Source organism: Manis javanica, chromosome 12, assembly GCF_040802235.1.
Source record: "Manis javanica isolate MJ-LG chromosome 12, MJ_LKY, whole genome shotgun sequence".
NCBI classification, from domain to species: domain Eukaryota; kingdom Metazoa; phylum Chordata; class Mammalia; order Pholidota; family Manidae; genus Manis; species Manis javanica.
In genome coordinates this window covers 77,258,256-77,284,186 of record NC_133167.1, presented here as the reverse complement: position 1 = coordinate 77,284,186, position 25,931 = coordinate 77,258,256, and the positions used below count along the sequence as shown (strand labels likewise).

Sequence of the window (25,931 nt, the reverse complement as noted above, 5' to 3'; positions counted from 1 at the left end):
CCGCCCGCCGAGCCGTCGCACGAGCGCCCCCTCACCGGCTCCACCGCGCCCACAGGCGGAGGCAGGGGTCCCCGCGGCCACGTACCTTCTGGCCCACAGAGCCGTCGCTGTCGCCTTCACCCCTGAAGCGGGGCCGCTCTGGACGCTCCGCCGCCAAGTCCGCGGTGGCGGGAGCCTCTTCCCGGCCGGGCTCTCGGAGGCCTTGGCGAAGCGGCGAGTGCGGCGCCGGGAGGCCAGCGGGCGAGGTCGGTGCCGTCGGCGCCTCCGCTCCGGGAGGAAGGCGAAGCCGAGCACAGCGCGGGTCCACCATCTGGGCTACCCCGGGCTCGCTGCGCGTAGGAGACGGAGGGAAGGAGGGACGGAGGGACGGAGGGCCGGAGGCGCCCGGAGAAAGACGGCGGACAGGACCACGGACGGAGCCGCGGGAGCAGCTCCTCCTGGCGGCGCTCGCGAACCTACTGATTCTTCAATACGGCAACTGCGGCGCCTGCAGCTACTACGCAGCCGCCGGAGGTACGTTTTCTGCGCGCGCGCCCAATGGGTACCTGCTCCGCGGAGCCGCTCCCTCATTGGCCTCGAATGCCGTCAGTCGTGGGAGGCCCTGAGCCTGACGTGCCACGCTCATTCGCCGCGGCGGCCTTATGATGGGGGCGGGCCTGCGCGGGACGCTGCACGCTCATTGGCCGCGAGGGCTGTCCGACCGGGACTTTGATTTTGTTCAATGTACTTTCTAATTTTTCTTGAGATGACCCACGTGTTATTTTTATTTACTTATTTATTGATTGTGGTGTCATTAATACACAGTCACATGACGCCCGAGGCGGCGAGTCGGAGTGTGAAGATCAAAACCACGGCCCCGAGCGGCCTCCGCCGCGGCCCCACCCAGCCACGCTCCCATTGGCTGACTGCCTGGCGGCACCGTGGGATCATTGGGCACGGCCGCCGTCAGTCAGAGACCGGCCGGCGCCGCTGCGTAAGCAGCCATTGGGCTCTCGGGGAGAACACGTAAGTCCGGCGGCTGCGCAGTAGCTGCAGGCGCCGCCGCTCTATTCAAGATTTAGTAGCGTCGCTAGCGCCCGCGGGAGAGCGACCTCCCGCGGTACCTTCCTCAGGGATGAAGGCGACAGCGATGGCCTTGCGGGCTGGAAGGTAGGTGTCCGCGGGGCGCGGGGACCCCTGCCCCCGCCTGAGGTCGCGGTGGAGCCGGTGAGGGGGCGGCCGTGCAGGTGGCTCGGCGGGCAGCGCGTGGCCCGTGGGGCCGGGAAGCGGCCGACTCGGGGTAGGGGCTCGCCGGAGCCGCAGCTCCTCATTCCGGGACCCGGTGGTGAGCGCGGCTGGTCTCCGCCCCGCGGCGCGCGTCCTCCCGGCTTGGGTCCGCGCCGCCGACCTGCTACCGCCGCTCGGGCCGGGGCCTCCGGCGGAGGGGACGGAACGGGCGGCTCAGACGTGGAGGCCGGCGGGCGTTTTGCGTTGTGTGGATTTATCCGACGGGCGTTTTGCGTTGTGTGGATTTATCCGGCGGGGGCCTCGAGGGCGAGGGCCGGGCGGGCTGAAGTTCAAGGGTGACCCGCGGCGGGGCGGCGGGGAAGAGGCCGCCCCGAGGAAGCGCCTTTAAAATCAAAAAATGTTTCATGAGGTATCGTGTTTTTTACTTGGGAATTAAGTTTCTTTACTTTGGTCTGGGAACTGACAGTGCATTTTCTTGTATTTAAAAGTTTATATCTTTGTGTCATTTCGGTTTGTAATCTGCAGCTGAGTAATTTATAACTAGCCACAGAGATTCTGAGACAGGGACCATGAGTGTAGTCAGAGTAGCATGACGGCCTCTGGAAAAAGACCCCTACCAAAACTCCCTATTAAACAATTAAGCAAAATCAGAGTCACGTTAATTCTCCAAAGTAAAATATCAAACTAGGAGTATAAGATTTCTTCAGTGAAGATTAGTTAAAACTAAGAAGCCAGAAGTAACCTGGCCTGGAATGTTTGAACATCCTCCAGATAAGAAAATACCTCAGCATGGCCCATGTCTTCATTGTGTCAATTAAATGAGGCTATTGTAAAATTTTACTTTAGCCTGCTCAAAGGCCTAGTTTATCTTTAACTTTGCCCAGATGCTGCTTTTCCTCCTCCAGCCCCTAATCAAGTAATACGTGACCTGGGCGATCAAAATGGCAAATAAACTCAGTCACAAGCAACATAGTGAAAGGCAGGAAGGATCCTATCTTAAAGATAAGATTGCATTTTTTTTTAGCAGATAACTATAATTTAATTTCAATTACAATTAATTTTGCAAACAATTACAAATACAAATTAATTTCAGCACCTAGCAAGTGCCTTGAACAAAGTAATTTCTCAAATATTTGTTGAATAAATGACTGCTTCTATTCTTAAAATTGAAAGTTACTTAGCTAGACATCTTACCAAAAGAAGATATTATGCATGTTCAGAGGTTTTCATGTGAACATTTCTGTTACTTTCTTCCTCTCCCCAAAATTCTACACTGGTAATCTTTTAAAGCAGCCATTTAGTGGTTTTTATGATAGGGCTTAAATGATGGCTTTGCTTACAGAAGCCTTCACACGTCTTCAGAAAAGTGTTCTTGGTGTTGTCATTCATTCATTCATTCATTCATTTATTTACTTATTTATTTATAAGGTTGCATTTTAACACCCAGGAAGTTAAGATGTAAGATTCTTTATTATTTTTAAGGTATTATTGATATATACCCCTAATAAGGTTTCACATGAAAAAGACTGTGGTTAATACATTCACCCATGTTATCGAGCCCCCCCATACCCCTTTGCAGTCACTGTCCATCAGTCCATCAGTGAAGTAAGATGCCACAGATTCACTATTTGCCAAGAAGTAAGATTATTTATTTACTTATTTTATTAAGGTATTATTGATATACACTCCTATGAAGGTTTCACAGAAAAAACAATGTGGTTACTACATTCACCCCTGTTATCGTGTCCCCCCTGTACCCCATTGCAATCACTGCCCATCAGTGTAGTAAGATGCCAGAGTCACTATTTGCCTTCTCTGTGCTACACTGTCTGTCCCCCGGCGCCCTCCCACACCATGTGTGCCAATCATAATTCCCCTGAATCTCCTTCTCCCTCTGTCCCCACTGGCCCTCCCTCACCCCTCCCCTTTGGTAACCACCAGTCCCTTCTTGAAGTCTGTGAGTCTGTTTCTGTTTTGTTCCTTCAGTTTTCCTTCGTTGTTATACTCCGCAAATGAGTGAAATCATTTGGTACTTGTCTTTCTTCACCTGGCTTATTTCACTGAGCATAACATCCTCCAGTTCCATCCATGTTGTTGCAAATGGTAGGATTTGTTTTCTTCATATGGCTGAATAACATTTCATTGTGTATATGTACCACATATTTTATTTATTTGTTTGTTTTATTTCTTTTCTTTTAATTTAATTTAATTAAATTTTATTTTTGGTATCATTAATCTACAATTACATGAGCAACATTATGGTTACTAGACTCCCCCCATCATCAAGTCCCCACCACATACCCCATTACTGTGACTGTCCATCAGCATAAGATGCTATAGAATCACTACTTCCCTGTGTTGTACTGCCTTCCCGGTGCTCTGCCCCCCACATTATGTGTGCTAATTATAATGTCCCTTCCCACCCCCCCATCCCTCCCCTCCCAGCCATCCTCTCTAGTCCCTTTCCTTTGGTAATTGTTAGTCCATTTTGGGTTCTGTGTGTCTGCTTGCTGCTTTGTTCCTTCTGTTTTTCTCTTTGTTCTTATACTCCACACATGAGTGAAATAATTTGATACTTGTCTTTTCCGCCTGGCTCATTTCACTGAGCATAATACCCTCTAGCTCCATCCATGTTGTTGCAAATGGTAGGGTTTGTTTTCTTCTTATGGCTGAATAATAATCCATTATGTATATGTACCACATCTTCTTTATCCATTCATCTATTGATGGACACTTAGGTTGCTTCCTTTTCTTGACTATTGTAAATAATGCTGCGATAAACACGGATGCATATGTCTTTTTCAAACTGGGCTGCTGCATTCTTAGGGTAAATTCCTAGGAGTGGAATTCCTGGGTCAAATGGTATTTCTATTTTGAGTTTTTTGAGGGACCTCCATAGTGCTTTCCTCAATGGTTGAACTAATTCACATTCCCATCAGCAGTGTAGGAGGGTTCCCCTTTCTCCACATCCTCATCAGCATTTGTTGTTGTCTTTTGGATGGTTGCCATCATAACTGGTGTGTGGTGATATCTCATTGTGATCTTAATTTTAATTTCTCTGATGATTAAGCAATGTGGAGCATCTTTTCACCATTAAGGTTCTCCTGATTGACACAATACTTCCACTGCCATTCCCCAATTCTTCAGATGCAAATAATTTTTCATCACTTGTGTCTGTAAACATATTCTTGAAAATATTCATTGTGTGTGTACTTAGGTATTATATTGGGGGTCCTACCCTAGGAATTGAGGCCCTTCTCATTTTGGGGACCCCTGTGTTTTTAGCACAGTGCCTAACACATACTAAATACTTACTGAATAAATGAAGATTCCTTCTATTAATAAAAGGGTCATAGTCTCTTGCTTTATAGACTCTACAGGCTTTCTATTACCAATTCATAATTAGAAAGGTAAATAACTGAGAATAAGTGATAGCATCTGTTCTCACAATCTGACATTGCTACAGTATAAATATATGTGATCAATACACTTCCCTCACTGAATACAGTATACAATACCCTTTGTATATTGATATTGTATGCTACAGAGTTACTGAAATCACTTATTTCTAGTTGCTTTTTGGTAGATTCATTAGGATACTACATACTCAGTCATGTTATTGGCAAATAAAGAGTTTATTTCTCTCTTTCCAATCAGTGTGCTTTCTATTTTAGTTTTTTTTTTTAATCTTTTCTCACTTTCTAAGACCTCCAGGATAATGTTGAATAGAGGTGGTAAGATAGGATATCTTTGCCACATTCTTGATCTAGAGAGAAATTATTTAGTTTTCCATTGTTAATGATGATGTTATCTATTGGTTTTACCGTAGATGAGCTTTGTCAGATTGAGGACATTCCCTGTGTTCCCTGTTACTGAGAATTATAATTGTTGGGTGTTGAATTTTGTCAAGTGATTTTACATGTACTTATCATGTAGTTCTTTTTTTTGCATTACTGTGATGTATGTCAGTGCATACATTGCTGGATTTGATTTGCTAAAAGTGTCAGGAATTTTCACATATATGTTCATGAGGTATATTGGTTTATAGTTTCTCTTACCACAATATCTGTGTCAGGTTTTGGAATCAGGATAACACTAGCCTCATAAACTCACTTGGAGTGCTCACCATCTTCTATGGTATAGAATAGTTTTTATTTAATTGGTAATATTTCTTCCTTAAATGTTGAATAAAATTCACTAATGAAACTATCTTGGTCTGCAGTAGTCTTTGGAATTTTTAGTCTATGATTTCAATTTTAGAAGTTACATGTAGAACTTGTTCATCTATTTCTTCTTAGTGAGTATTGGTAGTTGGGTCTTTTACACCTTACCAATGATGTTTACTTCTTTCATAAACTTATTCATAAGTTTCATATATTTTTAATATTTTTAGGATGTGTAGTGATGATCTCTCTTACGTTCCTGATTTTGATTATTTGTGTTATCCCTATTTTCTGGATTAGTCTGGCTGGTATTTTCAATTTTGCTAATCTTTTCCAAGAAACCGCATATGGTTTAATTGATATTCATTATTGTTTGTGTTTCTTATTTCATTGATTCTGCTATTAGCTTTATTTCCTTTCTCTATTATTGTCTCATTTACTACAACTTTTTTTTAGTGTTTGCTTTAGTGTTTACAATTTGCATCTTGAACTTATCACAGTTAACTTTCAAATAAAATTATGCCATTTTGTGTACAATCACAAACCTTAAAACTAAGCTTCCATATGCTCTGTTTTTATATGTTAATATATTATAAATCCCATGATATACTATTATTTTTAAGGTGTCAATTACCTTTCGAAGAGATTAAAAATTTTGAGAAATATTATTTTTAAATATTTACCCCCATTTCTGGAACTCTATTCCTTTGAGTAGATGTGAATTTGTGTCTGGTATTATTTTCCCTTTGCCTGAAGAAATACGTTTCATTTCTTGTAGTATAGATTTGCTAGATATTTTCTCAACTTTTTTTTTTTTTTGTCTGTAAAGTCTTGATTTCACCTTTGTTTTTGTAAGGTATTTTCTGGGTAGACTGTTTTATCATTTCAGCCTTTAAAGATGTTGCTGCATTTTCCTCTAGTTTGCATTTTTTCAAGAGAAGTTTAATAAAATTTTTCTTCTTTCTCCTTTATATTAACGTTCTTTTTTTTCCCCAAAAGCCTTTAGAATTTTCTGTTTATCACAGGTTGTCAGGAGTTTGGCTATCATGTGTATTGGTGTGGTCTTACTTTTGTTTATCCTTCTTGGATATTACTCAGACTTTTGGTTCAGTAGGTTCTAAATGTTCATTCATCTAATTTGAAAAAAAAGAAAAGCCTTTTTTCTTTTTTTTTTTTTGCGTGAAACTAGATACATGTATGAGATGATGCTATCATCCCACATGTCATTGATGTTCTATTCATTTTGTTTATTGAGTCATTTTTCTCCTGTTGGATTTCTATAATTTCTATTGCTATGTCTTCAAATTCACTAATCTTCTCTAGCATACAACTTGCTCTTAATTCCATCCAGGGTGTGTTTTTCATTTTAGATATTTCATTTATAATCTCTAGAGGTTTCATTTGGGGTTAATTTTGTATATTCCTTTTCTTTCTGCCTAATATTCATGTTTTCTCATACCTTATTGGTCTTCTAGAGCCTATTTACTTAGCTGTTAGGAGCCTTTATCTGCTAATTCCATTATCTGTCATTTGGTGGTCTGTTTCAGTTGACTTTCTCCTGGTTTTGGGTCCTATTTTCATGTTTCTTGGCATATGTGTTCATTTTTTATTGGATGCCCAATTTGTGAATGTTGTGATTTGGGGAGCCAGATTTTCTTGAATTTCTTTAACTAGTGTAGGTTGTTCTGGCCCTCAGTGAAGTTATTCAGGAGGAGGCAGATCCTTTTAAAGATTGCTTTTAAGCTTTGCTGGAGTGACCCCGGAGAGTCCTTTAGTCTTGGGATAACTTATACCCACTACTAAGTTGATATCCTTCTCTGGATTTGACCTGATGTGTATTAACTAGTTCTTTTCCACTTCCAGCTAGTGGAAACAAAACCTATGCACAGCCCTCTTTGGGAATTATTTTTCAGTCTATTGTTTCCAGTGGTTCTTTTTCCATCCCTGGGTAGTTCTCTGTGATTAATTCTCTGTATATTAATCAGTCAAATACGTGATGGGACCTCTCTATAAACATCTGAATTTCTATCTCTCTGTATGTTATGTAGTCACTTCTCTTGGTGCTCCACCTCATTCATTCCGATTGTTAACTTCCCTTCACTCTAATACCTGTCTTCTCTACAGAGACTGATGGAAATTCCCAGACTTTGTTTAGGCTACTCTTCTCTGAGGCTTAGGAGCTGTCACCCAGTATAAGTTGGGTCAGTCATAGAACTTACTTTCTTTGTTTCACTTTTTTCAGAGATCAGGTTCTGTGCTACCTCTTTCCCAATGCCTAAACACTCAAATATGCTGTGTGTAATTTTTCCCAGTTTTCTAGTTATGTAAGACCAAAGGACAAATATAGTCTGTTAGCCCATTATAGCTTGAAGAGAAATTGTTGAATAGGTTATAGATAAAAGGTGAATTTATGATAGATCAATAACACAAAACAATGACCACATCAGCAATACTTGGTCTTTTACTGTAGAGCAGCATTGCTCAATGGGACTTTCTGAGTTGATGGAAACATTCTATGTTTACACTGTCATTTACAATAGTCATTAACAGATGTGCAGCTATTTGAAAACATATTGAGAACTTGAAAATGTGGCCAATGTGTCTGAGCAATTGAACTTGTCGTTATATTTGGTTTTTGTAAATTTGAATAGTAACATGTGGGTAGTGTCCACCCTGTTGAATAACTCAGATCTAGAGCCTTTAGAAAATTGTTAGCAAGGCTGAAACAAAAAGAATCATTGAAGGAGAACAAGGCTAAGTTGAAGACACGGGATGGGTGTTGATCTTTTTAGGTGGTGCGAAGTTGGGTAAAGTGTGCTTAAAGCTTGTGCTAAAGCAGAGGATAGGACAATTAGAAAAGACATGACATAATACGTGAGTGTTAAATTAACTAATGTTTCAAAAATACTTTGGAAAATATAATGAGGGACGATATGTTGGTCTTGCTGCGAATATTATTTTCCTGGTGATCTGACGTTAAGATGAGCAACTGGATAACAGATACCACAAACAAATAGGGACATCTGTCTAAATTCCAGGCTTCCCTGCCATATAGCTGGTTTAGGGATTTCTAATCCCAAAAAGACAGTTTACAATGTCTCTGCTGTGCCCCAAAGTATATGAGGAAGTAGCAGTTAAATTGATCAAGGATAGCATCTTTTCAGGATGTTAAGAGACCTGGCACTTTGCCAACATGAAGCATAGAAGAAAAGGGGTAGCTGCTATTGAACCTGCCTTTCATAGTTCCATACTATTCAGAGTGATCACCCTAAGGGCCTTAATCCCTGGAAGTCCTATTACTGAAGCTCAAATACTGAGAGTCCAGCATGTCAGGAACTGTTCTTTGTGTGCAATCCTTATGATAATTGATGGCCTCTGGATGTGAAAAATGTACAGGATCTTCCCAATAAGTTGTTCATGGCTGTAGTAATGTCAGGCTAAATCAGAGTCAAGGGGTCCGTCCTTCTTTCAGGATGTGGAATTACATTTAAGTGTCTATGGAAGTTTTATTTCCAGGTTATCATTCCAAGAAGGCCTCATCATGACTGACCTCTTTTTATGGGCCAGACCATTAAAGAAAATAGGAGATAAATTGCATAGCTTGCCATCCGTATTTACAATACAGCATATATAATTCACTAAAAGATATATAAACACACAAGCTTCTATTAGTCACTGTCAGGATGTCTGACAGTTTTGCTTGCTTGTACCCAGTCCACCAGAAGTTTTAATCAGAAGTAATGGTGTAGTTGCATTTTTCTTTAGAAAATGCTTGTCTTTAACATGCAATGAGCCAGACAGTAGGTATCAGTGGCTGGATTGTAAGAGAACATCAGAGACTCTAGAGTTGTCCCAAGTAGGCCACAGGAGTGATGGAGGTAGGATAGAAACACTGCGATAAATTCATTCACAGAAGGAACAGGTAAAATCACAAGGCGCTCTTAAATAAGAAAAGCCGGGAACAGGCTCAGTGGAAGGAGGCACACAGTACAGGACCGTGGTCAAGAGATGGAGAGTGGGGTCTTCCCCAAGTCCTGTAGGAGGCACCGTAGCCTAGTGCCAAGGACGTGAGCTCAGACAGAGGGTCAGCTCCTTGCTCTGATTCTTGGCTTGGATGCCTTTGTTCTGTGACCTTGAGCTGGCATCTGAAAAATAGAAACAATACTTCCTACTTCCAACAGCTTTGTAGAAATCAAATGAATTGAAGTTTGTGCAAGCACAGCCTGTAAATTTAGATTAGTGCTCAGATGTGACTGGGCGGGCAATCCTGCTGCCCAGGATTGACTTTTTCTGTGAAAATGGAGCCTCGGGAGGGGCAGGGAGGGTAACTCATTCTGGGGCAAGGAAGAAGCTTAGATGACCAATTTTAAGGACCTGATGGAAGTGTAGAAGTACAGATGCGATTTGGGGACCATCCATTGCCTACCAGAGCCTATGCAGATCTATTTCTGAGTCTTAGGAGACCGGCTACAGTGAACAAAGAAAAGCCTTGTTTGCTACATGAATACTGAGAATAAGAGACTGGTTTTGTCATAACTACGTGTTGTCTGTGCCAATGTACAGCATTACCCTCTTTTTGGATTCCTACTGGACTGTGATGCGCTGCAGAAAAACATAGCAGCTTGATTCCTGAGGTACTCCAATGCATGTACAGAAAAGCAGGGAGAGTTGTGCTGTGGTGGTTTCACAGTCTGCCTCATATCAGTTGAATTAGTCTTGCAAAAAAGTAATTTTCAGTGCCTGCAGCAAGAGAAGAGGAAAATGGTGGGCATTGTGAAGATGTTCATAGCAGAAGTGAGACATCCCCACCAGGTTTCCAGATTTCATTTAGGGGGAGGGACTGTGAGGACGTCTGGTTTGATCATTATGTTAGGAAAGGGCATTTATTTTCCTCAGCTTTTAGATCTAGGCTGGTGAAGCTTGGAGAATGTGAGGCCATAGAGGGACATGGCAGCCTGGTGTTGGCTGCAAAATAAGGGTTCAATACCTGTTACCTCCTTTTTTCTCTTCTTTCTGGAGGTAGACACTTATAAATGGGTAGTAAAGACAGACGCAGAGACGTTTTCCTCTAATTCCTGTTTTTCTGCTTAAGCTACCCCCCAAAATCTCCCTGTAGAGAATGTTAAGTAGCTATTCAGAATGTCTAAGCAGTTGCCAAATTGACACAAACCAGAAAGCCACGGCAGCTGAGGAAGATGGTTAAACGGGGGGTCAGGAGTCCTGAATCTTTGCTCTGTGTCACCTACTTGTATGACCGTGAGCAAGTTATTTAATCTTTCAGGACTCAGTTTTCTTGTTGTAAAAGAGGGCTAAATGAACACCAAGGCCCTTTCTTTCTCTTTCATTCAAGTTCCTCTGATTTCTAAATCATCTGATTCTGTCAGGAGTTCTTCAGTGAGTGGCAGAGGGAGTTAGGATGAAGGTTGACGTGTTCACAACAGGCTTAAGTGAGGTGCCGGGGGGGCTCAGTGGACACTAAGGAAACCAGCCGACTGAAATCGAGTGTTCTTTGGCAATGACTAAGACAAGATTAAAAGTATGGACCAGGGTCCAAAGGTGGTTCAGGCCAAGCTAAAAGCCTCTCTTCATCTTGATTTCTTTCACATTTATCTGACTTAATTGGGATTGGGCTCCTCCCAAGAAATCTGTACCAGTGTCAGGCAAGGCAAGCAATGATTTGTGTATTTTACTTCCATGTATAGTAGATAGTTAGCATTTCTGCAGAATAATAATGATAGTAATAATTACCATTTATTGAGTGCTTGGCTAAGCTAGTCACAAGTCCAAAATGCTTTGCATTCATTTTCTCATCCTGTTCTCCTAACACCTTATGAGGTCAGATCATTGCCTAACGCACTTTACAAATGGTGAGACCTTAGCTCAGAGATATTTCCTGTCAAAGTCCTCACAACAGGGAAGTAATGGAGCCAGGATTTGAATCTGCATCTGTTTTGACCCCCACTGCTGGGCTTTACATTGACTCCTTTAAAGCTGGGACTGCAGAGCTGACATCCCAGCAAGCCACGCAGTACAGAACACATCAAAGTCTTTGGGCAGTTTAATGGCAAATGAATTAATAAAAAATAATTAAACATCTCAAACATATTAAACACAAAATAACTAGGACATGGTTGGGTCTCCACATGAATTCCTCCTGATGAAGCACTTTTCACTGTGACAGAAATAAAATAGTCTTTCTGTGATTTGAAGCATATACAGCAACTAATTCTACATTTATATGGCCGGTTTTTTTTAGAACTGTATTTTAATTTTTTAAAGTGCCATTTTAATACCCGTGCTGTAACTGATAATTATTTTGGGATGGGGGCAGGAGCAAGAGGGTTTCAGTGGCCGCACACACAGTTTTTAATGCAGCAGCTGCAAGGCTTAAATCAACCCTGTGCCGAGAGCCCTGTAGCCCTGTAGCCTCTCAGAGGAAGGTTAGTCTGGAGCTAGTGCTTCCCACTTCAAGGCCTCTGGTTTGGATCTAGTCACAGGTGACTGTGGCTGAGGGTCACCTTCACTTGACAGCTCCTTGTTGGCTTCAGTAAGTGATGTAGTGGACTTGCTCAGTTTCCTTCTGGGCAGCCACCCAGACTCATTCTGAAGGCTCTTCTGCAAATGTGGGGCCAACCCTGCATAGTACTCATCATCATGTCCCCTCAAGGTGTAGGTCACGGCTAATTCTATTATTTTATTATTATTATTATTATTATTATTATTATTATTATTATTATTATTATTATTATTATTATTACCATATTCACCGAGAGGCATCTAGCAAAATGCAGCTCGGAAAAAAATAAGCACCATTAGCGTGAGTTGCTGTTGGCCAGGATGGCTGGAGGTGAGCACACGGTATGAAATTCATTGCCCTTGTTCCACCTGTCTCCTCCCCACACCTCAAAGTCCATTGCAGACCCCAGCCCACCACACACTCCTCAGGAACAGTGAGCCCAGGATGCTCCATGAGTTCTGATCCCCTCTGCTGTCTGTGGACAGTCTTACAGCTCATTACCATTCATGATTTCAAATTATCGTGTGCTCTCTTTTTGGAAGTTCAAGTAGGAAATAACAGGCAGGACATTAAAATCTTCACAGGCTCCTTGACTCATGAACCTTGGTTTAATATAACCTCTCAGATGTTCTCATTTGAACAACCTGGTTTCCTCCAAGGAGCCCTTCCCTGAGGCCCTCATTAACATATCAAGTCTAGAAGTTACCCCTAGCAGCCACACAGCACCGCACCGCGACTCCTAGCATATAGAAAGCACCATGGAACAGGCAGGTATGCTTTCTCTCAGGCCTCCTCCTTAATGATTTTATGCTGCTTACACCTTCGAATGCTTATGTTCCTTTAAGAGAACATTAATCCATTAATTAGATGTTAGCTTAATATTTAAATCTGTGATCTCCTAGACGCTTTTCCATCAGAGCTCTACTTCAGTCATTTAATTCTGAATGGCTGTGTGTTTTTAATTATTATAACTTTGGCTCTTCCTTTGTTTTAACCTTTCTGTCTCAGATAGGAACCCTGGGCCCATGGAGTCCTGTGTTTTACTTGGGCCTGAAAACCTCTCCTGTTCACGTATCTCTCCCATGGGTGACTTCATTTTGAGACAATGTGTGCTTGTAGGAGGGACCTGGGCATAGCCTAGGGAGTCCATGGGCAAGAAGTAAGGTGCTCCATGACTACAATAGTACGGTTAATAGTGCTTAATAAATATATGTGGGATCAACTGAATAAACTAATGACCGTGCCATGCTTCCATGAGCGATTCCCTCCATTCTTTCCCATTCGGCTCACTCGGCCCTGAGGGAATCCCTGGCCACTGAGAACTTGACCTCACATACTTACTGAAGGAGACAAAGCCTCCTGATTCAACCACCTGGTCCAACACATAACTGCCACCTGTACACCAATTACCTTAGTGATACAAGCAGAAGTTCTTAGTTGCTTGTGTAGTGCTTGTGATTTTCTACCTTCTCACCTGGCTGTAAGAAATACTGCTTAGTTTAATTTTTCTGAATCAAATTAGTTCTGAGTTTGTGTCCACACTAGTCATGGTTGGGAGAAATTCAACTCAGTAATAGTTTTGGAGACAGGTGGCTTATCTGAGTGTCCAAACACTGAAGAAATGTTCTCTAATCTTCACTCTACTATGGTTGTTTCTGGTACGTACATTGTTCAAGTCCACATGACCCAGCCACAGTATGTAGACCTGTTGCTATACCAGCATGGATGCAGAGGTCTTTATGTGTTCACATCTTTAATACCTGGCATAAACGTACAGTCCAGGGTGCTATAAGGAAATTGGTCCAAGCTCTCATTCCTTTCCAGTAAATCCCTTCCTTCTCTAGGACCAGCTGTTTTGTCTTTAACTGTTAGAGTATTTTCCTCTCTATTCCTTTGTTTTGGGGAAGATCTTGATAGGTAGTGTGACCATATATCATTTAAATCAGGACCCTTCTAAAGAGAAAAGGGAACATTAGTAAGAACCATACCAGGAAAACAGTCATAAGCTAGGGTGTATGATTATCATATGTGTAGGCCTTCCGCAGTGAATCTTTAGGCGCTTGATGTTGATTTCTTTTTCCTAAAGGGGACAATAGGCAAAGAAGTGGCTGCTATTGGTTAGCCTTTCCTGTCAACTCATGCTATTGCATTTATGTTCCCCACATCAAACAACAATGCTCTCTCTGGGAAGGTTAATTTCCCTGGCAGTGCATGTGTGTGAACAGAGAGAGAATGTCAACACCCTCTTGGTCACCAAGATCTACCAAAACTACCTTACAGGGCATTGAGATAAAGTGTCTCTGAACAGACTACCAAGGAGCAAATATTCATAGCCTATAGTGTCCATTTATCTTGCCTAATGGCTGCAATTTCCCTTTGGTTTATGCTCTGAAAAGAGGAGTAGAGGTTGTTGCATTGTGTGGTGAAGCTGCTGCTCAAATCCAAGTGTAGATAAAAGCTCGGTTGAGATGGTCTCAGATTCAGAGCCTTCCAAGGCAGGAAATGCACAAGGCCTCTATTTCGAAAAGCCTTTAAGGGCGAGTCACAGGCACTCAAGCTTTCACTTTAACAGCAAAATGCCTCCATCTCAGGAGCTCAAATGTGTCTCCAAGGTGAACCTCGGAGGGTGGCAGAGTGTAGCGATTACTATAGCCATTTGTTTCCTACAAACAGCAGCCCCCAGGTGGAGAAATGTGAGTAAGCTTGCTTTTTTTCCTCTAGATTATTTTTTTCCTGAGTCTGCACAATGCCACCGCAGAGAAGGCCAAGTGGCGTTTTCCTTTCCTGCTGTCATGCTGAGTACAGCCCAACATCTGTTGGTTGCTGTGGAAGCCTAGTCTCCCCCAATCGACAATTAGACATTTTGAGAATATAGAATGTCAATCCTCAATCAAAAGACACAGAGAAACCCAATTATCCTACAAAGAGAAGAGAAGAAAAAATCAGCACCCTGCCCTTCTTCCACAGGGTTATAGAGGAACAATTTCTTATTCATTGTGGTGACGTTTTTGAGGTGAAGAGTTGATTCTGTTGCTTTTGTGAATGTAGATTTTATTTTTATCTTTTAGGTCTCTGAAAATATGGCTATACTTCTTTTGTTTACAGGGTGAAAAAATAAGACATCTTCCCATATTGCCTGAGAGATTAAAAATATATTTTGTTTTTGCTTTTAATATCCAGGCTTCCAAAATCATATTTTCTCAGATTCTTATTCAGGGCTTTCCTTTTTCTCTTTTTCCCTTCTCATCTCTAACAGGAAGAAAGGTAAAGCATCCTAAGAGGAAAATTTTACTCCCTTGTAATTAAATAGATTCAAGAGGAATTTTCCATATTTGAAGGAAAGAATGTTAAATCTGAGCTGGGGGCTGGGGTGTGGGCTTTATTTCCCTAGTCTGTAGCAAGGAGAATGAAAAATATTGATTTGCTCCTGAGAGATGCTGGAGCAACTTAATTAAAGTTGTTTAAATACTTTGAAATCTTTTGATGGAAAAGACACATAAAAGTGTGATGTGCTTTAATTAACATAGACTTAAGAAATGAGAAGGAAGCCTTTCCACACCCCATCCCATTTCAGAACAATATACTGGCAAAGATACCTTTTCAATATCCATGTATATTTGGTTGTGATAAATATAGTCTCTGACCTTTAACAGATGTAAAAGTGAAAAGACAGAGAAATTGGACATGCTGTGAGGGCTATTGCCTCTTTTACAGAGCCTCTCAGCATATTGATTGGTTGCAAGTGACTTCTGAGAGCTGGTATGTGACTCTTTATATATCCATTCCACTGGGAAAGGAGTGTGTGGGTTTCTAAGATCCTGCACAGGACAAGTCACAGTGAGGACTGGAAGAGTCAATAAACCAAACTTTCTGACAGGAGGCTGGCAGGAAGCTCTGCATGACTTTTGTCAGGGGGTAGCCACTTCCTCCCTCTTGATTCTCCATGCAGTATGAAGCAAATATGTCCTCCTAATAGGAGGCTCTGAAGACATATTCCCAGCTGATGCCTCCAGGATCACGTTGGTCTTCTGTCAACAGAGTCCATAGGAAATTCAACTGGCAAAGCCTTGAAATCTCCTCATGCTGTCAAGGACTTGATGGTTCCACTTTTCCTCCTACAGCCTCCCAGAGTTCTCTCTCTGGCAAGACTGCTTAATAAAATTGTTGTTGAAGCTCTGTCTTTTAACCTTTACCCATGGGAGTCTGGTACACATTTCCATACTAATTAATAGGTTCCTTTCTTGCAGACCTGGCTCTATGACTTATGGATTGGGTTATAATAGAAAATTATGCTTGGAGCTTTATCAGAGCTTCTTGTGAGACACCCTGTATCATCACATTTGTGCTATTGGGAAAATGGTGTGGAATTTGGCAGACAGGAGGAAGTTTTACTTGAGTACTCATGACATCGAGTTGACCTCAAAGGGGCTATGGTGAGTAGAGTCACACACTGGGCTGAAGACAGAATAAGGGAAGTGAATCCTGCCATTCTTTTGAGTCCTTTCTTTCCTTGGCCTCTCTCCTAATGAAGGGAAACTTCAACTGTAGGCTCAACCACCCTCCTTATTTTTGAGGCAACCTCATTAGGCTCAAATCTGCTTATCTGATGGGATTTGCTCAGTTCATGGCCTTTTTCACTGGCCCTGGCCACCTTTATGAACTCGTTGGCCACTGTAACTCTAATCCGCTGTCTTTATCTCTCAGCACAATTTTGGCTTCTGTCCTAATTTTGGAGTTTGAATTTAGCTGTTTAGTATTTAAATCTTGGCTTTCTCCACTGAAAGGGATTTGGCTCTTCCTCTAGCCTTGGTGCCCCCTGCTTATTTCTCATGAGTATTTCATACCAGTTTTTATTCATGGAACCACCGACTGATCAAAGACCCTGGACTAACCTCCCAAGTGGGCTATCTATGGAAAAGTCACTGTGGAAAGGAACTAATGTGAGCAGGTGAGATTTGGAATTAATGTTATTGTGATAATAGACCCTGGACACTTAATGCTCAATCAACATCTTTAATGAACATATCATCTCCTCACATCGTTACTTTTTTTGGTGATTAGTGCATCTGAAGTCTGCTCTTCTAACATATTTCCAGGATTCAGTACATCATGCCAGTACATTAGTTCTCTAGAATTCATCCTTCATAACTGCAACTTTGTATCCTTTGGCCAACATCTCCCCATTCCCATGCACCCCCCGATCAACACTGCTCTACTGTCTGCTGCTGTGAGTTGTTTTTTTTTTTTAATCTATGCTCATCAAGCATATCAGCCTGTAATTTTCTTTTCTTGTTGTCAGGCTTTGGTGTCACAGTAATACTAGTCTTATAGCTTTGGGAGTGTTTTTGGAAGAGTTTGAGGAGTGGGATACATTTTTTTAAGCATTTGGTAGACTTCACCAGTGAAGCCATGAGGTCCTGGCATTTTTCTTTATTAGGAGGTTTTTGATTACTGATTGCTTACTGGTTATTGATATGTTCAGATTTTCCATTTTTCCTGTTTCCATCTTGATAAGTTGTGTATTTCCAGGAACTTCTCCATTTTTTCTAGGTTATTCAATTTGTTGGCATGTAAATGTTCATCAGTCTCTTATGATCCTTTAGTTTCCTTTCCCTTTCCCTTTGGTAACTATTAGTCCATTCTTGGGTTCTGTGATTCTGGTGCTGTTTTGTTCCTTCAGTTTTCCTTTGTTCTTAATACTCCACATATGAGTGAAATCATTTGGTACTTGTCCTTCTCTGCCTGGCTTATTTCACTGAGCATAATGCCCTCTAGCTCCATCCATGTTGCTATGAATGGTAGGACCTGTTTTTTTCTTATGGCTGTGTAATATTCCATCTTCGTAGTAAGATGCTGTAAAATCATTACTTGTCTTCTCTGTGTAGCACAGCCCTCCCCATGTCCCCAATGCACTATACATGCTGATCGTAATGCCCTCTTCTTTTTCAGCTGTAATGTCTCTTCTATCATGTATAATTTTATTTGTCTTTGTCCTTTTTAGGATAACTAAAGGTTTATTGATTTTGACTATCTTTTAAAAATGCCAACTCACTTTCACCGATCAATTGTTTTCTAGTCTCTCTTTCATTTATTTCTGTTCCAATGTTTATTATTTCCTTCCTTCTGCTAACTTTAGGTTTGGTTTGTTCTTCTTTTTCTAGTTCCTTGAGGTTAAAGTCAAGTTGTATACTGAAGGTCTTTCTTTTTTCTTTATGTAGGAATTTATCATTATAAACAACTCTTTTGGGACTGCTTTTCCTGTTGTATTTCCGTTTTCATTTGTTTCAAGATATTTAAAAATTTCCTCTGATTTAACTCATTGGTTGTTCTTTTGACTCACTCTTCAGGAGTGTGTTAATTTCAGAAAAAGATACTTGATATGATTTTAATATTCTTAAATTTGTTAAGACTTGTTTTGTGGTCTAACATATAATCTACCCTGGAGGATATCCCAGGTGCACTTGAAAAGAATATGTATTTGTTGCTTTAGGGTGGAATATTCTGATATATGTCTGTTAGGTCCATTAATCTGTATGTAGTTATTATTCCTTCTGTTTCTTTATTGATTCTCTTTCTGGGTGATTCTTCTATTGTTGAATGTCAGGTATTGACCTTTCCTACTATTATTTTACTGCTGTCTATTTCTCCCTTCAGTTCTCACAGTAAATTTGCTTTATATATTTACATGTTTTGATGTTGGGTGCATATATACTTAAACTTGTTATAGCCTCTTGATGAACTGACCCCTTTATCTTTATATAGTAACATTTTTTTGTCTCTGTGAGTTTTTGTCTCAAAGTCTATTTTGTCTGATGTTAAGTATAGCCACCTCTGTTCTCTTTGGTTATCATTTGCATGAGATACTTTTTCTATATCTTCACTTTCAGCCTTTAAGTGTACTTAAAGCTAAAATGAGTCTGTAGGGAGCATATTGTTGGATCATGTTTTTAAAAAATCCACTTAGCTACCCTATGTATTTTGTGGAGAATTTAAAACATTTGCCTTTAAAGTAATTACACATAAGAATTTACTCTTGCCATAAAAGAATTGCTTTCTGAGTACTTTATAGTTCCTTTGTTCCTTTCCTTCTCTCTTTCTTTATGATTTGATGTGTGTGTGTGCATGTGTGTTGATATGTTTTGACTCCTTTACCTTTTGTGTATCTACTATAGGTTTTTTATTTGTAGTTACCATGAAGCTCACTTAAAACATCTTATTATTATAAGAGTCTATTTTTTTTAATTTTGGTATCATTAATCTACAATTACAGGAAGATTATGTTTACTAGGTTCCCCCTTCACCAAGTCCCCCCCACATACACCTTCACAGTCACTGTCCATCTTCGTAGTAAGATGCTGTAAAATCACTACTTGTCTTCTCTGTGTAGCACAGCCCTCCCCATGTCCCCAATGCACTATACATGCTGATCGTAATGCCCTCTTCTTTTTCCTCGCCCTTATCCCTCCCTTCCCACCCATCGTTCCCAGTCCCTTTCCCTTTGGTAACTATTAGTCCATTCTTGGGTTCTGTGATTCTGGTGCTGTTTTGTTCCTTCAGTTTTCCTTTGTTCTTAATACTCCACATATGAGTGAAATCATTTGGTGCTTGTCCTTCTCTGCCTGGCTTATTTCACTGAGCATAATGCCCTCTAGCTCCATCCATGTTGCTATGAATGGTAGGACCTGTTTTTTTCTTATGGCTGTGTAATATTCCATTGTGTATCTGTACCACATCTTCTTTATCCATTCATCTGCTGATGGACGTTTAGGTTGCTTCCATATCTTGGCTATTGTAAACAGTGCAGCGATAAACATAGGGGTGCATCTGTCTTTTTCAAACTGGAGTGCTGCATTCTTAGGGTAAATTCCTGGAAGTGGAATTCCTGGGTCAAATGGTAGGTCTGTTTTGAGCATTCTGAGGAATCTCCATACTGCTTTCCACAATGGTTGAACTACTTTACATTCCCACCAGCAGTGTAGGAGGGTTCCCCTTTCTCCACAACCTCGCCAACATTTGTTGTTTGTCTTTTCGATGATGGCGATCCTTACTGGTGTGAGGTGATATCTCATTGTGGTTTTAATTTGCATTTCTCTGATAACATCTTTTCATGTGTCTGTTGGCCATCTGAATTTCTTCTTTGGAGAACTGTCTCTTCTGTTCCTCTGCCCATTTGTTAATTGGATTATTTGTTTTTTGTTTGTTGAGCGTGAGCTCTTTATATATTTTGGATGTCAAGCCTTTATCGGATCTGTCATTTATGAAAATATTCTCCCATACTGTAGGGTACCTTTTTGTTCTATTGATGGTGTCCTTTGCTGTACAGAAGCTTTTCAGCTTGATATAGTCCCACTTGTTCATTTTTGCTTTTGTTTTCCTTGCCTGGGGAGATATATCCATGAAGAAGTCGCTAATGTTCACATCCAAGAGATTTTTGCCTATGTTTTTTTCTAAGAGTTTTATGGTTTCATGACTTACATTCAGGTCTTTGATCCATTTTGAATTTACTTTTGTGTATGGGGTTAGACAGTGATCCAGTTTCAGTCTCTTACATGTAACTGTCCAGTTCTGTCAGCGCCATCTGTTGAAGAGACTGTCATTTCCCCATTGTATGTCCATGGCTCCTTTATCGAATATTAATTGACCATATATGTTTGGGTTAATGTATGGAGTCTCTAATCTGTTCCATTGGTGTGTGGCTCTGTTCTTATGCCAGTACCAAATTGTCTTGATTACTATGGCTTTGTAGTAGAGCTTGAAGTTGGGGAGTGAGATCCCCCCCACTTTATTCTTCTTTTTCAGGATTGCTTTGGCTATTCGGGGTCTTTGGTGTTTCCATATGAATTTTTGAACTACTTGTTGCAGTTCATTGAAGAATGTTGCTGGTAATTTGATAGGGATTGCATCAAATCTGTATATTGCTTTCTGCAGGATGGCCATTTTGATGATATTAATTCTTCCTAGCCAAGAGCATGGGATGAGTTTCCATTTGTTAGTGTCCTCTTTAACTTCTCTTAAGAGTGTCTTATAGTTTTCGGGGTATAGGTCTTTCACTTCTTTGGTTAGGTTTATTCCTAGGTATTTTATTCTTGTTGATGCAATTGTGAATGGAATGGAATTGTTTTCCTGATTTCTCTTTCTATTGGCTCATTGTTAGTGTATAGGAAAGCCACAGATTTCTGTGTGTTAATTTTGTATCCTGCAACTTTGCTGTATTCTGATATCAGTTCTAGTAGTTTTGAAGTGGAGTCTGTAGGGTTTTTTATGTACAATATCATGTCATCTGCAAATAGTGACAGTTTAACTTCTTTACCAATCTGGATTCTTTGTATTTCTTTGTTTTGTCTGATTGCCGTGGCTAGGACCTCCAGTACTATGTTAAGTAACAGTGGGGAGAGTGGGCATCCCTGTCTTGTTCCCGATCTCAGATGAAAAGCTTTCAGCTTCTCGCTGTTAAGTATGATGTTGGCTGTGGGTTTATCGTATATGGCCTTTATTACGTTGAGGTACTTGCCCTCTATACCCAATTTGTTGAGAGTTTTTATCATGAATGGATGTTGAATTTTGTCGTATGCTTTCTCAGCATCTATGGAGATGATCATGTGCTCTTTGTCATTCTTTTTGTTGATGTGGTGGATGATGCTGATGGATTTTCAAATGTTGTACCATCCTTGTATCCCTGGGATGAATCCCACTTGGTCGTGGTGTATGATCCTTTTGATATATTTTTGAATTTGGTTTGCTAATACTTTTATTGAGTATTTTTGCATCTACGTTCATCAGGGATATTGGTCTGTAATTTTGGTGGGGTCTCTGCCTGGTTTTGGTATAAGGGTGATGTTGGCTTCATAGAATGAGTTTTGGAGTATTCCCTCCTCTTCTTTTTTTTTGGAAAACTTTAAGGAGAATGGGTATTATGTCTTCCCTGTACGTCTGATAAAATTCCGAGGTAAATCCATCTGGCCCAGGGGTGTTGTTCTTGGGTAGTTTTTTGATTACCGCTTCAATTTCGTTGCTTGTAATTGGTTGTTTAGATTTTGTGTTTCTTCCTTGGTCAGTCTTGGGAGATTGTATTTTTCTAGGAAGTTGTCCATTTCTTCTAGGTTTTCCAGCTTCTTAGCATATAGGTTTTCATAGTGGGTGCATGTTTTATAATTTTTTGTCAACATGGGACAGTGTAGATAACATGATATCCACTACGAGTGCTGCCCCTCCCCTCCTATGGCTTGTAATTGCCATTTGCTTGTTTGTTTAGTTACTGGGTGGATTATTTTAATGGAGTATACCCTCATACACACACCCACACACATGCACATACACACTCTTAAACTTCCGATATTACTTCTCAGAGGTAAAGCCAAGGGTAGGTCACAGTCACTCTGGTACGACTTATCTGGAGGGCTCTCTTTGCCTCTTCCACTGTTAAACTGTACTAATTTGTTAGCTGATTGTTCCATTGTGTCCAACAGTGCAGCAGAGTACAAATTGTTCTGCATTCTAATACAATCACATGTGGACTCCTTTGAAGGAATGGTTTCCTAAGCCAGGGTTTGATATGTGTTCTACCCCAGGAGGGTATTCCCAGCCAGCCACTTCCCCAGCTCTCTCCTACAAACCATCCTGGCTAAAGTGGAGCCTGTACCTTCACTGAATACATGAATCTCCTACCAATTGCTCCCAACACAACCTCTACCAATTTTTAATGTGTTCTTAGCTTTGAACTTCTCTACACTCTGCTGTAAATGAATTCAGTTACTCTGGGAGATTAGGTGCCATCTGTTTTTTGCCCTGCTTCTCTCAACAGGCAAAATCTCTTGATCAGGGTTCTGGGCATGTATAGTACTGTGGATTGAATATTTGTGTCCCTCCAAAATCCATATGTTAAAGCTCTAATCCCCAGGGTGATGGCATCTGGAGGTTAAGTCCTTTGGGAGGGTAGTAGGTCATGAGTGTGGAGCCCCCATGTTAGCATTAGTGCCCTTATAATAAGACATCTGAGAGAGATGATCTCTTCCTCTGCCATGTGAGGCATGGGGCAACTGTCTGCAAACCAGAAAGAAGTTTCTCACCAGACGTCAAATCAGTCAGCGCCTTGATGTACTTCCAAGCCCTTACAACTAACTGTGAGAAATAGATGCTGTTTAAGCCATCCAGGCTATAATTTGTTTTAGCAGCCCACATTAAGACAAGGCAGTGGGGGAATGGTGGGATACCTCTTCCTGAGGGATACCCTCACCTTAATAGCTGAGCTGTAGGAAGGGGGGCAGTGGCTTGACAACTTGACAACTCAGCTTGCCTCTCCTGACATGGAAACACTCTCTGACTTTAGGACAGCGGCAAGGGTGATCTGAGTCACAGGATGATCCACGGCACCATGTCCGAGTCAGAGCCCCTGTTCTGTGACTGGTGCCTGGGCAGAAGGGACCCCCTAAATTGTGATTGCTCTGGTCTGGAACTGAGGCCAGCATTCGGCATCTGGAGACAGGATAGATATGCTTGCACTGTGCTCTTTCCAGAGTAGCTCTTGGCTGCACCAGGCGGGAATGGGGTCCCTGGCTCACTGAGCTTGGAGGGGCGAAGGAGGGGGTGGTCTTGGCTCAAATGCCATACACTCTCATTTTTCTTACTGAACCTTTCATACGTTTTCTTGAATAGCTTTTTATTCATTTTTTTATATGTCCTTATGACCATTTCCAGAGGTTTAGGTGGTTCTTTATAACTTGTATCATTGTCAGTAGGGAGCAGGTCTGTAGAGCAGCTCATGCTGTCAGAAGCCAATTATCCCCATCTTCGTTTTTGAAGAGCAGTTTTACTTAATGTCCAACTCTGGATGCCAGGGCTGCCTTCTCTCTCAGCATTTCATTTCATTCCCTTGTGTCCTGGCATGCCTGCTTGCTCACTCTCAGTCTCTCTTTCTGTGTATAATAATGTGTATATATTAATAAATGATACAAATATATGAAGTATTGTTATTTGTATCATGATTCCTCTGAATGTTATGTATTATTTCTCTGGTGTATTTCAAGATATTCTCTTCATTTTTGGTTTTCAGCAGTTTATTATGATGTGATGAGTTCCTCAGCTCTTGAGGAACTCATGATAAACAACAAACAAGCAAACAAATGAGAATAAGCAGAGGCTATTTATTCGGAGCATGCCACAGCACGGGAGTCGGCCACCATCACTCACATTTTAGCAAATATTCAAAGGCAGGAAGAGCAGCGGGGAAGGTTTATGTAGTAGCAAAAGGGAAAGCTTTGGGAAATGCCCTGACTGGAAGGAAGTTGTTGGCATGGGCGCTAACTAGAAGTGATGCATTTGATGTGATTGTTCAGGAATGCCTATTTGACTTTCTCTGGTTGGTCTTAAATTGGAAGCAGGGACAAAAATTAAGCAAGCTGTCAGCTTTTAATCCAGTGCTGATTGGGCTCATTGCCATGGAGGTTACTGTTTAGCCTCCTGGATTGTTGCTGGAGGTGCCAATGCGACTTCGACAAAGTCTGGCTTGTGGCTTCCTGGCCTGTTCATTGTCAGTCACGGGGCTGGTTTCCTGGGCAGGTTGCTGCAGGTTGTAGGCCAGACTTCTGTTCTTATATATGGTCTGGCCACTGTCCATTGCGTTCAGTGTCTCAATCTGTACATTGTGGTTTCTCACGGATACGCAGTTGGGCTGTCGGGGTCTTATTCCAGATACGCGGGCCTTTGAGAAGCCGCTAAAGTGTAGCCTCAGCCTAGACTCTCGCAGTTGCCCACGGCTTTCCTCAGTCCCTCGCATCCGAGGAGACGCCTCTGAAGGGGAATCCTGGCCTCCACTCAGGTGTCTTTCCCGGCTCCCAAGGGAGACGGGGGATCCACTGAGGGAGACGCAGGGGAACCTGTTGCTTGAGACTTTGAGATCGGCAGCCAGGCTAGTCCCATGTAAGTGGCTGACAAGCACCCGATTTTGTGTGCCACAGATGGCTTCCTTCTATAAGGACAGTGAAAGAAAAGGCTTGAATGCTGATACTCACCTCCGAAGTTATCCCAGACAAGCCCCCAAAGATGATGCTGGGGTTCTTGTTCATGAAGCTGAAGAATGAGCTTCACAAACACTTAAGGTAGGAGAGCAAGGTACAGGCTTTTATTTAGAGATAAAGTGAAAGGACAGAGCTTCCGGCTTACGCCAGGAGGGAACAAGAGAGCCCATGGTGGTGCGTTGTCTAGGGGGTTTTATAGGCAGTTGAGGATTTTTCGAGAACATGAAAAATCTTAGGGGTGTGGACTTGCATCACCTGCCCTGTCCTCAAGGTGGGCTGGGTCATAGTCTGATTGCTAGGGCTGACAGCAGAGTCATGGGTTATGCTCATACCCTTGCAGAACACTCAAACATTCCAGGCCAAGTTGCTCCTGGCCTTTTGACCTTTAACTGATCTCACTGAAGATGTCTATATTCTTAGGTATCTTTCCCTAGAGAATTAGTGTGACCTTGACTTTGCATAATGCTTAACAGAGTTTCAGTGGGGACTTCTTTGCCCATCGTTACATTGCTCTGACTGTAAATAGTCCGCCCTGGTTTTCCTGGAAGCCTTCACCCTACTCTGACTATGCCCACCGTGCCTGTTTCAGCATGACTTATTATGGAAAACTGTTATTGAAAAAGCATAGTATGGAAATTTTTGTAATGTCTCCTACACTTATCTTGCATTAAGATTTTTGATGTATTTGGAGACCATGAAATGCTAAATGCTAGGCAAATGTCAAAGCATTGGGCCACATTCTGTGCCACTCAGTAAGTTTGTGGATACTGAGTAACTTTTTCCTACTTTACCCCCTAAGACTAAGACTGAGAATTATCTACATACTACTTTAAAAACTATTTACGTGGCATCTTGTTGACTTTAAAAAAATCCATTATATTATTTATTCACTTCCTTTTTGGAATTTGTAGGGGCTTAATACAGTTTGAAAATACAAGTTATAGAATTGAGCCCTTGGAGCCTTCAACTGGTTTTGAACACATAATTTATCAAGTTAAACGTAAGAGTGCA

General features: G+C 41.5%; 1 pseudogene; it reads left to right on the top strand.

Annotated features, from left to right (window-relative positions):
- The first annotated feature begins 808 nt into the window (after nt 1-808).
- The window catches only part of LOC140845298 (disintegrin and metalloproteinase domain-containing protein 2-like), a 58,675-nt pseudogene continuing 33,552 nt past the window's right edge, over nt 809-25,931 (top strand).